This window comes from Maylandia zebra, linkage group LG11 (assembly GCF_041146795.1).
Source record: "Maylandia zebra isolate NMK-2024a linkage group LG11, Mzebra_GT3a, whole genome shotgun sequence".
NCBI classification, from domain to species: Eukaryota; Metazoa; Chordata; class Actinopteri; order Cichliformes; family Cichlidae; genus Maylandia; species Maylandia zebra.
The window spans coordinates 26,327,762-26,341,549 of NC_135177.1; the positions used below are offsets into that span (position 1 = coordinate 26,327,762).

The 13,788-nt window shown below is 39.3% G+C and overlaps 1 protein-coding gene across 1 annotated transcript in view; it reads right to left on the reverse strand.

Annotated features, from left to right (window-relative positions):
* Window positions 1-13,788, reverse strand: part of cadm4 (cell adhesion molecule 4) — a 161,493-nt gene that overhangs the window by 70,094 nt on the left and 77,611 nt on the right. The gene's annotated exons all lie outside the window — the stretch shown is intronic.

The following is a 13,788-nucleotide window of genomic DNA, read 5'->3' on the forward strand; positions in this document are numbered from 1 at the left end:
TGCATTTGTGTGTTTGTGAAAGACACTGTGTATGTCAAAGGAAAAAAAAAACACTGCTCTTTGGCTCTCATCTGACATTTTAAAAGCCAGCAAGCCGAGGACAGAGAAAGTTTTATGAAAACAGACTAAATGTCCAACAGGGATGACAGACAGAGAGACAGCTAGAGAAAGAGTGACAGGGAGATGAAGAAGAAAGTATTGAAAGAGTGAAAGCGAGAGGGAGAAGACACAGCAGGAAGGAAAAGTATTCAGAGGACGGGCGAGAACAGTATTCATCGAGCCAGGGGGAGAGGAAGGGCCTGTGCAGTTTCATTGATTTGAAGCTGTAGGAGGGGACAGAACGGGTACAGAGGGGAGGCAAGGAGACAGAGTGGCTACTGTAAGAAAATGGCTTTATAATACAGTTAAAAAGCTGCACAGAAGACAGTCGGACAGAAAGGGGGGTAAAAGAGGAAAGCATGGAAGACACAGTGTAGAAGAAACAGGCTAAACAGATGGAGAACTTTTTTTTTTAACTTGTACAAATACTGAACTTGCACTTGTAACTGTAGTTTTCATCATACTTTACACCTCCCACTCACAACATATATTTATTGTTGTGATTTTCAAGAGCATAATTATTTTATATGCTTGGAATAATCCAATAAATCATCACCTCACTGATGCTCAGTGAACTTAGCTACAAAATTGGGTAAACATATGAAAATAATACAGCTCTATAAATACATTTTTTAGATGTGTGTATAAATATTCATATATTTAATATAAAATGCACTGATATTGTTTTTGTACTTTAGCAGTGTGTAGATGATATATCACACCATTGAAGGTCTTAAATTGCTTTGAAACAAGGTGTGATGCATAGGACAGAGTAACAAGAGAGAAATGAGATAAGAGAATGTTTTTATAGAGATAAACAAAGTGTTGATTATTTACAGTAATTACTTTCTGCACATGTGTGTGAATGTGGGAGAGAGAGAGCGGCAAGGAACAGAGGTAGTGAAGGTAGATGTTTACAATGCCTGGGCTCAGCCATCCAAAGCAATGGACAGTGTTCAAGAAGAGGGTGCAGGCAGGGTGGAGCGGGTGGAGATGAGTGTCAGGGGTGATTTGTGACAGAAGGAAACCAGCAAGAGCAAAAGACAAGGTTTACAAGGTGGCAGTGAGACCAGCTTTGATAAATAGTTTGGAGACGCCGACACTAATGAAAAGACAGGAGGCCAAGCTGGAGGTTGGAGAGTTGCAGATGTTAAGATTTTCATTGCGAGCGACCAGTGATGGACAAGATCAGAAATGGGTATATCAGAGGGACAGCTTGAGCGGTTTGGAGACAAAGTCAGAGAGGTAAGGTTGAAATGGTTTGAACATGTGCAGAGGAGGGATGGTGTATATACTGAACAAATAATGTTGAAAATGGAGCTGTCAGGCAGGAGGAAAAGAGGAAGACCTCAGAAGAGGTTAATCGATGTAGTGAAGAAAGACACGCAGGAGGTTTGTATTACAGGGGACGACGCTAAGGACATGGTCACATGAAAGAAGAAGACGACATTCACTTAACTACAATGAAAAGCACACCAGTAGTTATTTCATTCCACTTATTCTTATTCCCTAAGGCAAATAATGCTTTCTCCTGTGTTGCCTATTTTGAATCAAAACTACATATTCTGCTACAGGAATAATCAGTAAAGCTTTTTTTTTAGATTCCTTTCCAAATTTTTAAATCCCTTACTGTCCACTGTAAACCATGTGCCTAACCTCAGTAATTACTTTTCATCCCCATCAGTGGCTCCACCTTTAACTCAAGAATATGGAACAAATTAGATGGAAAATTTGAAATATCACTTTAAAACTAAGAAGCATAAACACACATTTGGATTACAAAATAAAGTGACCTTAACTTTCAGTGAATACAAGTACTGGCCAGTGGATTGACTTGATTTTCCTAATTTAACTGGCCAGTCAATGAATGACGTGCAGTAAAGATGCTGTCTATGACCTAATGCTTTTGTTTCCAATGAAAGAAAGTGTTTCTCCTCATGCTCCTTTATGGGTTAAAAAAATGTTCATACTCATACTCTCAAAATTACTTTTGTTAGGTGGAAAAACGAAATTAAACTACTCAAGAGTAAAATATTTAAAAAATGACCTAATTGGGAAAATGGACAAATTAACTTTTTTTTAATTAGAGCTTCCTTATTTTTAAAGTGAAGGACTTAAAGTACAGTGTTAGACTTTTACTGGTAGAAGAATATTTGAATGGTGTTGTCACTTTTAATTATGTAAAGGATCTGAATATATCTAGCAGCACTGAATGGAGTAATACAGTCAGAGTGCACAGCTGTTTAAGTTTTCCAAAAAATAAACAATACATGTCCAACATATTTATACTCAGTAGTAAAGTGGTATAGTAACTATGTGGGAGTGCAAATGAATGTTCTTTGGAAATGTTTAATCACTGATTAGTTTAATCTAAACTGAGATGCACTTTTCATCTCATTTCCATTTGCATTTTGCTACAGTGTAAAATGTCATCATGGCAATTAATCAGGTGATTGATAAACATTTTGCTGACTGCCTTACTTTGTTGATTTACATGATTTGCATGTACATATTCACCAATGGATGGATGGATAGATGGATTGATATGTAGAGTGTAGAAGAAGGTCATCACACATCCAAATAGAAAGACAGAGCTATAAATGAATGAGACAGAAAAGTAGAGGGAGAAACAGAAAGACAGAAAGATGAACAGATGAGCCCAGAGAACCAAGGCGTAAACAAGCCCAAGCTGCACTCTGTCATGACCTATGGACCTTGTGACAATGTGACTAATGGCCTTGAAACATACAAGGACCAGAAGAGTAACCACTGATGGAAACAAACCTTTAGAAAAAAATGTCACACTGTACGTAAAACCAGTGCAATTTGAAAAGAAAACCGAGACAGCCATGGAAGGAGTCGGGGAGAGATGGGGCAGACAGAAGCACTGCAGTGCTAGAAGTTAGATCTACTGCTGAAATCCTGCTGAAGACAAATGACCAGAAACCTGCCTTTTAATCCATGTTTAGTGTAGTTACATTTACAACAGACACAAATAACAGGAAAATTAACAGAAAGAAAATACGGTAAATCGTTAAGCTTTATATGTATCACATGACTCACATGTCTAATACAATAGTATGATTCACTAATGTGAGTGTTCTCTGCAGAAAATGAGAAAGAGGCAACTTTCATGAGTAAATTACAGAATGAGGCATACATTAAGTCCGAGTCCTCTTCTACAGGAGTCTTCCATCACCTTAAATCAGTTATACTCAGAGCCATCAGCCATGATTTTGAAAATCTGCTGCATTTAAGAACATTAGAGAGAACGTGCTTTATAGCACAAAGAGGCATTTGTTGATCCTGAGCAAACTGAGATAAAGCTTTCTGTAATTTTTTACTGTGGCAGGTGGCGGATCACTGCGGTGTACTGAAGAACATAATCCACTTGTATTTTGTTAAATCATATCTAAACATGACAGGTACACCGTATACTTTTATTGTCATTACAAGATATTGTGTAGGAGAGAAGTGGGAGGACGAGAGAGCACGACAACATCTGCAGTCCAAGATTGAACAGAATACAATCAAATACAATAGAACCATTTTTGACCAGCTGCCTTTACCTTTTGCTGGCACTGTGACTTCTTCTAAGGTGTGTTTTTTTTTCGAGTAAAGTGAAGTATGCTAAGCTACAAACTAAGTAAACTACTAGTCTACTATTAAGTAAACTGAACTGACAGCTACACTGATCAGTTATTTAGTCTTTTCATCCTGTAATAATTGAGAAATCTGTCAGGGAGGTATTCATTTATGGTTTAAGATCCCGTGGTAGCTTCTGCATGCTAAAAGAGGCAGAATAAGCTTTCCTGCAACTTCAAAGCTGTCTTGTTACCTGTACATGTTTAATCATAGTATGTTTGCCATGAGGACTTGACTTCTAAAGTGTAATGTGGAGTTGCAGGGGCAGGACTAGCTGTCGGTAGATGCCACCAACCTTGCATCCACACTCATATATATATAATGCATTTGTTAGCAGAGATAATCAGAGGATAATGTGTATCAATCTTTTTAGCTAAATTTTACAACATTATGCAAACTCAGATGACTAAGAAAAATCAACTTTAATAACTTTGCAGTTCTGTAGTGAGCAGGTTCGTTGGTCTAAGAAATCTCTCTAGCCCTTTGAGCACTTTGAGATCAGGGTGGGTTATGCTCCCTTTACAGGGTTGGCAATTTGATCCCTCACTTGATTTGTGATGTGGAAAGTTGTCCGTGACCAAGGCAAGACACATAGTTAACCAGATGCACTTATACATCAACTATGGTATTACCCTGCAGTAAAAAACAAAACAAAACAAAACAATAGCTGGGGCTAAGTGAATATGCCTTTTCGAGTAATTTGTATTCTATAAATATCCCATTATGCCCTATGTGTCTTTTGGGCTTCAAGGCAGACTGAATCACATCACGGTAAAGAGCACCCTACTCACTCAGTGGAATCTAAGAAAACAGAACTCTTTCGACATGGAGAGCTGCCTGTAATGGGGTTGATATCAAAGGCACAAACAACAACAGCTGGAGTGCAGTAGCAGTTTTACAGACACTTGGTTTCATTTTTGGCTTTTATTTTTGTGGCTGATCTTTGTTTCCACTTGTTCCTTTTTGTTTGTTTTGTTTACTTATCTGCAGAACGGTATGAAGTTGATATCTTGGATGCATTACATCAAACTAATGTGTCTTGTTGATTTGCCGGCTGTTGCGTTATTATAAATAAGTAATTATCCTATTATGTTGTTGTTAAGGTCAAGCCAATGTATTCTTCCAATAACACGCTATTATGTTTTTTTAAACAGTGCGGGAACTAGGAGAGACATCAAACAAAAATGTCGTGTGTTGGGGAGCAGAAGGCAGTGAGTCAAGATTAAATTCATAGAAAGTTGGGTTAAGGTCTGAGATAAACAAAATGACTGATTGCTTTGGCTCAAACGGGGAAAAAAATCCCTCTGACATGCCCTTCTTTTCATCATTTTTATTTTTCTCTTGCAATAAATTTCAGGCCTTGTTCTTCTAACCTATATTTCAATCCCTCCATCATTTTGCCACTGGGTCTTCTTGTGTCTTTCTTTGTTTTCTAACTTTGTCACTGTGTCTTTCTGCCTCTCTTCCTGTCTTACTGTAAATCCCTCTTAGTCTTTAAACAGCTTTTCCTCTCTGCACCTCTCTTGGCATCTCTGCCTCTGCCTGTCTTTGTCACGTTGCTCACTCTCTTTGTCACTCAAATTATACAGTATTGCCACTGTCAGTTAGGGATGTTGTGCTTACCGCCCACGCTTGCAAACACACCATTAGCGGATGCAAACCTGTGCGTGCACACACACGCACAAAGGTGATGTCTCGGAGAAGACACTGTCAATCACCATCAATACTGATCTGTCACGCTGTCTTGATACACTCTCAAAGACACCTGCATATGCAGAGGGGCACACTGCAAAATAGTCATGTCAAAACATGCCTTTTGAACATGCTCAAGCTGCCAGTAATGCTCCACCCAGTCCACAACTTTTTCCTCTCTGTCTTTCTCACTTTTCTTTCTTTCCCTCCTCCCCCTTTCCCTTTGTCATCCACCTTTACTCCTGGGAGGCAATTAATGTTTTCCCCTGGACTCAAACTAATTAGCTTAAAAACTCCCACAAATAAATAAAGCATTTGGGGTGTGTGTGTTTGTTTGTGTGTGTGCAGACTGTGCACCTATGTGCTTGCACTTGCGTGTAAATGAGTGGAAAATGAAGCTGAATATATAAATACTAATATGGCACAGATTTAGCCGAGGCTAAAGCCTGTTAGAGTGTGCATCCAAAAAGATGTGGCACTGAAGTAAAAGCTGAAGCACACACGACCTCAAATGTCAACACACACTTGCAGTGAATCTTGATATTGATCAAGAGTGCACACAAGGCACACGTGTAAATCTCTGACAGCCTAATTTTGATCGAATAAGAAATATGAAAACAGAGACAAATTTATGCACAGAGAAGTCTGTCTGGCAGCTTATTTTGCTCCAGTTACACGGATGGTAAAATACCAAACCTGTAATGGGAGCCAGCTGTGTTGCAAAGATATTTCTTCTTCCTTCCTTTCAATCTACACTTGAGAAAAAATAATAGAATAAACGGGTATGTAATAGCATTTGCAAATAGCCACACACAAGCACAGGTGCAGGTTGGTCTCTCCAGTAGCAAGCTTAACTTATCATTCAGGAGGCTTTTGTACAAGCTGGTAAATCAAACGCATGTAAGCAGGTAATCAGTGTACTTATCTGGGCTGAGGTATGAAAAATTCACAAGAAAAAAATGCAATAAAAAAAGAGTGAATTTCAGACCTGACATACACCAATGAGAGAAAACAAGATTTTCATGGGTTATAATTCTCCTGCAGTTTGAGCTTTTTTCAGAATTCAGTCCACGCATAGGAATAACACATACCACACATTTACACAGACACGCACACACACACACTGAGAGCAATGCATGTGTGAATAAGCACACCTACAGTTTTAAAGACCCACTTACACACAGGTATACACGTACACACAAAGCGATAGACAAATAATCCCTGATTCATTGATTCCTCCAGAGGAATATAGGGTTACTCTTAGTAATAGCACTGCCAAAATGAACATCAACACAAGCGCTTGCACACAAAAATACATGGCACCCTGGTTTAGAGGAGAGCGTGTCCCAATTTTTAATAACAAAAAAAGCTCTAGGGAGCCATGTGTGTTGATAGCTAAATGACACTTACAGGTTGATGTGCTGCGGATATGGCAGGAAAAAATAACAGGCTGCCAGGCACAAGGGGAGGGAGGCCAGGCCTACACTGGGAATTCATGCAGCAATGAGGAGCTGATTAAAGTGCCTGGCAGAAAAACTGGCAGAGCTGCAACTAGACACAGTAGATCAGAGCTAGCCAGGGAGCCTCAGTTCACAGAGTAACAATACTAATCCCTGCAGGCACAAATATTGGGTCCTAACAGCCTGCACTTCCCCTGAGGAACAAAAATAACATTTTAACTTCAACAGTTATGCCGCAGTTTGAAATATTAACCCATTTTAACATGTGGAAAAGACTTGTTTAACTACCTGATCGTCCTCATCAAAGGTTCCACACCTGCTGGAAAAACTACAGTCACTTGCCCACTTCAGGCAATTCCGACTCTAACTGCATATTACTTTTTCAGGAAACATTTACAGGTAAAACCATTATTAGCGTCTGGAAAGGAAAAGTTTTGTGAAGCATAAGAATACATAACTTTAAGAGAATTACCTAATTTTAACTATGTTATATTATATTATATTATATTATATTATATTCATACTTCACTGAATTATCAACAATCATAGTTATATAGTTCGAGTTTATTTTAACCCTGGGCAAGTTCCCACAACATACCCAGCATATTTAATGAGTGATACTATTGTTTAGAGCTCTTACTGTATCTAAATTGATCACCGCAACACGATTCCATCAGATTTCACTCAGCAGATGACAAAGACTGATGACGTTTGAACATGATACACATGCCTTCACATAAGTACGTAGCGAACAGAAAAGAACAGAACACTGGATTTTTCCTCAGCTAGGAAATGTTGAAGCAGAAACTGTTGAATTCGGTGCACTTGCAAAAGAACACATGCAACCCCTAAGTACCACAATGATGTTAGTACAGAGCTGAAAGACATTGAGTTTATAACTGCTGGAAATTCATGAGTGGGGTGATCATTTCTTCAGCCTTACTTTATAATAGGACTACATTTCTGCAGGGTAAAAGGCACTTATTTGACTATATTAGCTATAAGTATAAGTGACTATAAGTGTATGTGCACATCCATTATATTCAGTTTCAGTTCATATTTTTGTATTGTGCAGTAGAACACTTGACAAAAGACCAGTGCAGGATAATCTGCACAATGCTGGTTAAATACTTTTTATTGGTGCAGAGAGCAGGATGTGTTACCTGTAGAAATGTAGACAGTGTGTACATGTAGACTTTGCCCATGTGTGCAAACACAGTGTATGTGTTATGACTGTAAAAAGGAAAAAAGGGGGGTGGAGTGTCTTTGCTCAGCAGCGACAATATGTATTACTCACGTCTGATTACAAGATGCTGAGGTGGAAGTTAGAGAGAAGGGGGGTGAAATGAAGCAGGAAAGAGGGAATACAATGAAAGAATACAGTAAAAAAAAAAAAACACAAGTCAGTGAGTGAGTGAGTGAGTGAGTGAGTGAGTGAGCGAGTGAGTGAGTGTGTGTGTGTGTGTGTGTGTGTGTGTGTGTGTGTGTGTGTGTGTGTGTGTGTGTGTGTGTGTGTGAAGCCTCTTAGCTCCCTTTTCATTTTCTCCCTTTCCCTCTCCCACTTTCACCCTCACCCCACCATATACATCTCCATGGAGACTGCCGCCTGGCAACAGCTGGAGGAGAGCCAGTTGCCGCGGCGACACTAACGCCCAACAGTAAGGAGCAGTGATGTCACCGGGTGGCCAGAATGGGTAGCCTGATACAGGCAGACAAGGGAATGAGCATTGTGAGAGTTAAACCCTCGTCTTCTTCTTTATCGCTGCCATCTATCAACCATCGCTCCTCTTCAGTGACAGTTTCTCTCTGTTGTTCGTCTTCATTAGAGGTGTTTCTGTGCTGTCTTTGTTCATCTCTCTTTCTCTGCTTCACATTCAGTATCTCTAACTTTGTTTTGCTCGCTTAATTTTTTTTTATCATGCTATTCTTCTCTCTACTTTTGTGCAATCCTTCTTTTTTCAGCTAATGGTCTTTTAACATAGATAAAAATGCAAATGCACTGCCAGTGTATATATCTATTTACATTAAAACAGACAGGACTACATAAGCCACAGTCAGCATTATGCTAACACATGCAAGTATGATCATCTTTCCTTAACTCTCCCTCTTCATGATGTACTAGCAGATCAGAGCTTAACTACTTTGTGCATACTTGCAGCATCCTATGTACTATGCCTAATACTTATATAAGTCAGTAACAATATTTCTGTATGTAATACAGCACTAAAAAACTGTCAAGCCAATTTTCCCTTTTTCAATTTCAAATTCAGTTCAGCTCAATTAACTCAATTCAGTTGTATTTATATGGCATCAAATCACAAGAAGCAGACACCCAACAATGATATGACCCCATGTGCGCAAGCACTTTGACGACAGTAGGAAGGAAAAACTGCTCTAATGGGATGATGATATGGTACTATTTTGTCACCAGACAAAACCATCTGGAAAGCAACTGATTGGTGGTGGCTTTATAGCTGAGGATGGCAAGGATCATTAACACACTGCTAATGCAGTATAAACATACCTACATAGAAAACACTTGATGGAACACTATCAGCCATGGATTGCTCCCCCCCAGAGCTGGAACATTATTGAAGTAGTATAGAAAAACAAGAGGCAAAGAAAGCTTGCCTAGAAGAGTCACAACAAATATTGATTTAAAGCTCATTAGAACTGTATAAACTGATTTTGCCAAATATACTGTATTTCCATGTATTTTTTTACATTTCAGTAAATCACAACACCTGTTTACCATTTTCTTAGAATATAATCATATTTTTGAAAACATTTTTAAAAAGTATACACAGCACCCTAACACATCTGGAAACAAGGCTTTTGTTAAGGTTCAAAAATTGAGGAAGGGTACAAGAGGTGATCGAAAAATAACCACACTGGTCCGGCCGGGTGAAGTCAAACGAAGATTTTAATTCACACGTGGGAAGATCACTGGAAACAGCAATTGATCTTCGACTTACTAAAGCACAAACAATTATTTTATAACATCAGGGTTTGTTTACTGACGCCCCTTCATGCGTCACAGATACATTTTATACATACGTCAAATCAACACCACAATGACCTTTTACACAGAACATCATCTTCTATTTTCATGGCTGGCACTTCCTGTGTACCTTTCAGTTCTTGTCCTATTCCTCTTTCTTGCCGAGACACCAAGAAACGGTTCCTCTTTTACCGAGACATGACTAATCTCTCTCTCCTCTAAATAAATCTAACTCATGTGTGTGTGTGTGTGTCACGACCTCACTCAGCCTCGATGTCACCTCTCGCACTTCTGACCTTTTACCAGACCAGAGGCTCACTGAGACTATGTATATGTCATCTGCTAAATAAATGTTTTAACCAAGAACCTCCACTAAAACCTTAATATAAAATGACCTGATATAAGTGTTTTGTAAGCATGTATTGCAATTCCTTCTATGTTCTAGTTTTCCCTCAGCATGTATCACCTGAACAGTCACGTCAGTGAAGCTTAAGACCTTTAAAGAACCTGAACATCAACTCAAATAAGCACAGATATGCAATATGTATAAAATAGTTATAACTGCACCTGGAATACAAAATTAATATAATAACTTGTATGCATAAACATCTTAAGGCCATCTTAAAGCTATCTGTTACATTGTTAAAGCAATGATCATACTGCAGATTATATTATGCTGGTAAAATACTTTTTGCTCATCCCCACACTTTATATGTATTTAAAAAACTAGCTATTTTTTTATTTTTATTTTTTAAAGGTAATGGTACTATTTCCCTCTGTAATGTTGTGGTAGTTTGTCTTGCCACTTGTGAATTTTGCATTCAGGAGTGTATTTATCCTGGCAGCTTCCTGGAGCTGTGTGCCACTCTTGTATGTGAAAAGTTGCAGTGACTGTGTCTGTGTGCATTTCATTTCTGAAATGCTCATTTAAATTCAATAATCTGCCACTCTACTTGTTGCAAAGTGGCACTTTATCATGCCACAGAACTTCACTCTAATGCAGTTGTAAATAAAGAGGCACAAGCTTAAAGGAGTTTTCAAGTTATGTAAGATTTTTTTCCTTGAGTCACAAGTGACACTAAATCAACTACATGGACTCTGTTGTCTTGTATTTCTGACCAATTACAATCACCACTAACAGCTCTTGTTTACACCTGTAGAAGACAGTCCTCACACTGCTGTCATCACTGAGGAATACTGAATCCAGTAAGCATTATTTGGAAGTTGTTTCCTTCTTTTTACTGTCTATTCACTTGTTTTTTTTCTTACCACCATCACCTCCAATCTCCTTCCTAAGTTGGACAGGTGTCCTACACTTCTGCCTCAATTTCCCAGCTTCTGCTTTATCATGTTATTCACTCCTCATCTCCTTTCCTCCATTTATCCTCTGTTCTTCCGTAACTTCAATCTAAATTGTGCCATCAGCCAAACAAGATACTTTTCCATTCACATAAGACTACACACACACACACACACACATACACACAAAAGAGTAGATAGATAAACCCAACTTGCAGAGGTAAACTGCAGATAATGGAAGAACCACTATGTGAGCTGTATCCTTACTATTTAACCTTCACTGTTACATGTCTAATCCTAACCAAAAAACTAAACAAAACAAAGAATAAGAGAATAAAGAACAAAATTTGTAACAAAATTGTAAAATCTCAGTTCTCACAAGGATTAAAAAATTGCATACATTCAAGATAAAAACACACAGATTTTATTATTATTTATTTCCATTTGGTGTTATGGTTGGTCAGTGACCCCAGGAGAAAATGAAGGCAGAAAAGGCAAGGCTTCAAAAACAGAAAGCTCCAGAAGAGAAACAGGCATGTGATGAGGGAGGTAACAAGGCAAGACAGAGTGGTCCTGCTTCAGTTAGCATGTTAACGTGATCTGAAATGCTCCACACTCAAAACAGACTTAATTAATAGGGCAGTGCATTGCCTATAGCTAAGCTAATGCTAAACACAATGAGGAAAGGAACATGAAGGCTAATGCTAGTGGAAGCATGCAGACAGTGGAATCTGGTTACTGGGGTGGAAGAGATCAGTGCTAAATGGCTTGTGAATTAAGTAATTTGCTCTGGAGTAACTAATACCCTTGTCATGGTGCAGCAGTGAAGCTGCTGGGGGGATATATCAAGAGATACATTAGTACTACAGAGTAAATAGAAACCAACTCAAATCAACTTGAAAAATGTTTTCCAAGCAAAAATATTCAAATTAAATAAAGGAATATTCTTTGTTGCATGAACTGGATGGTTAGATTATTCCTATGGTGTAGAATTGGTATGCGTAGACATACATAGGCTTATTTTCTGACCTTTACATAAAAGTTAAAAGTAAGTCTTTCATGGATGGACAGAAAATTGGTGCATAGGCATTCTTGCAAAATATTTTAATGTCAAAAATTCCTACCTTCATGCCTTAGGGTTACATTGTTGCATTCACAGGTAATCTGTATTTCTGTTCAATTTTGGCCATTGGTATAACAGCAAGCTCCTCCAAAACCCTACAGCATTGCCTACATCTCAACATACCCAGAAACTGTTGTGATTGGTCTGTTCAGTAATGTCAATTCTTCCTGTGGTCAAAGGAGCTTGCAAAGAAAAGCGTCTGGACTTCTTTAAGTTGCTTGAAGACGTTTCACCTCTCATCCGAGAAGCTTCTTCAGTTCTAAGGTCAAATGGTGGAGAGTCCCAGATATAAACCTAGTGGGAGAAACCCCCCACAGAGGGACAAAAGGACCCCCTGATGATCCTCTAATCGCCTGAGCCAAGGTGTGAAACTGGGTGTGGGTCCCAATCAGCCAGAGTTTCGGGTGTGTTCATTGTGAAACCTGGCCCCACCTTATCATGTGAATTCCTGAGGTCAGATGGCCCAGGATGTGAGTGGGCGTTAAGGCGTCTGTAAAGGAAGCACTCAAAACGTGCGGCTATCCTAAATGGGCGTTCTTAAAGTCAGCAAAGAGGCACAGAAAAGAAGACCAGACACCAGCGAGGGAGGATAAGAAGGACAGATGCAACAACATTGTCATCCCCTATGCAGTGTTGGGAAGGTTACTTTTAAAATGTATTCCATTACAGATTACAGAATACATGCCCCAAAATGTATTCTGTAACGTATTCCGTTACGTTACTCAATGACAGTAACGTATTCTGAATACTTTGGATTACTTAATATATTATCATGCTTTTTACAACAACGTGAATGTACTATTGCTGTGTGATTTACTACTATTACTGAAGGTCCGCGACTCCGAACTGTAGTAAAGGGACCTCTGACTAATACGGCGGGGTCCCTGTCGGCTCGTAGCCAAAAAATAGCTTTACTTTGTTGTGTGGGTCAACTTTTCTTGTGAGAGACAGAGAGAGGCATTGAAAGGCTGCTCCAACGGAACTTATTGTTTTCGGAGGAAAACACGAACACAGCGTACAGTCGAGTCTTAATAGCTTACTTACAACTGGGCTCGTCAGGCACTCTTCTTGGCTGAAGTGGTTATTATTATATTTACATGCTTCCAGCTCCCGTTTTTCCTCGATGACAACTCGTACCTTTCCACTCCCCTTTTTCTCCCTCCTCGCGCTCACAGACCCATAACGTGTATGGCAGTCCATTCTCCCTGCAACACGGACTACACTGCCCATGATGCTACATTCTTTAGAGCTATGCTTGTAGCATTCTGCCTGTTAGCTTAGCACAACAACAACAACAACGGAAAGGCGCTCTCTCACCCAGGAAACACACAGTCGCAGAGAGAGAGAGAGAGAGCGTCGCCCTGTAACCATGGCAACCGTAACGCTGCCGCCTGGAACAACAGAACGTAGCTGTCAAACAAAACCCAAACAGTCCTGACCCGCGACGAAATGAAACAAGTACCGCAGTG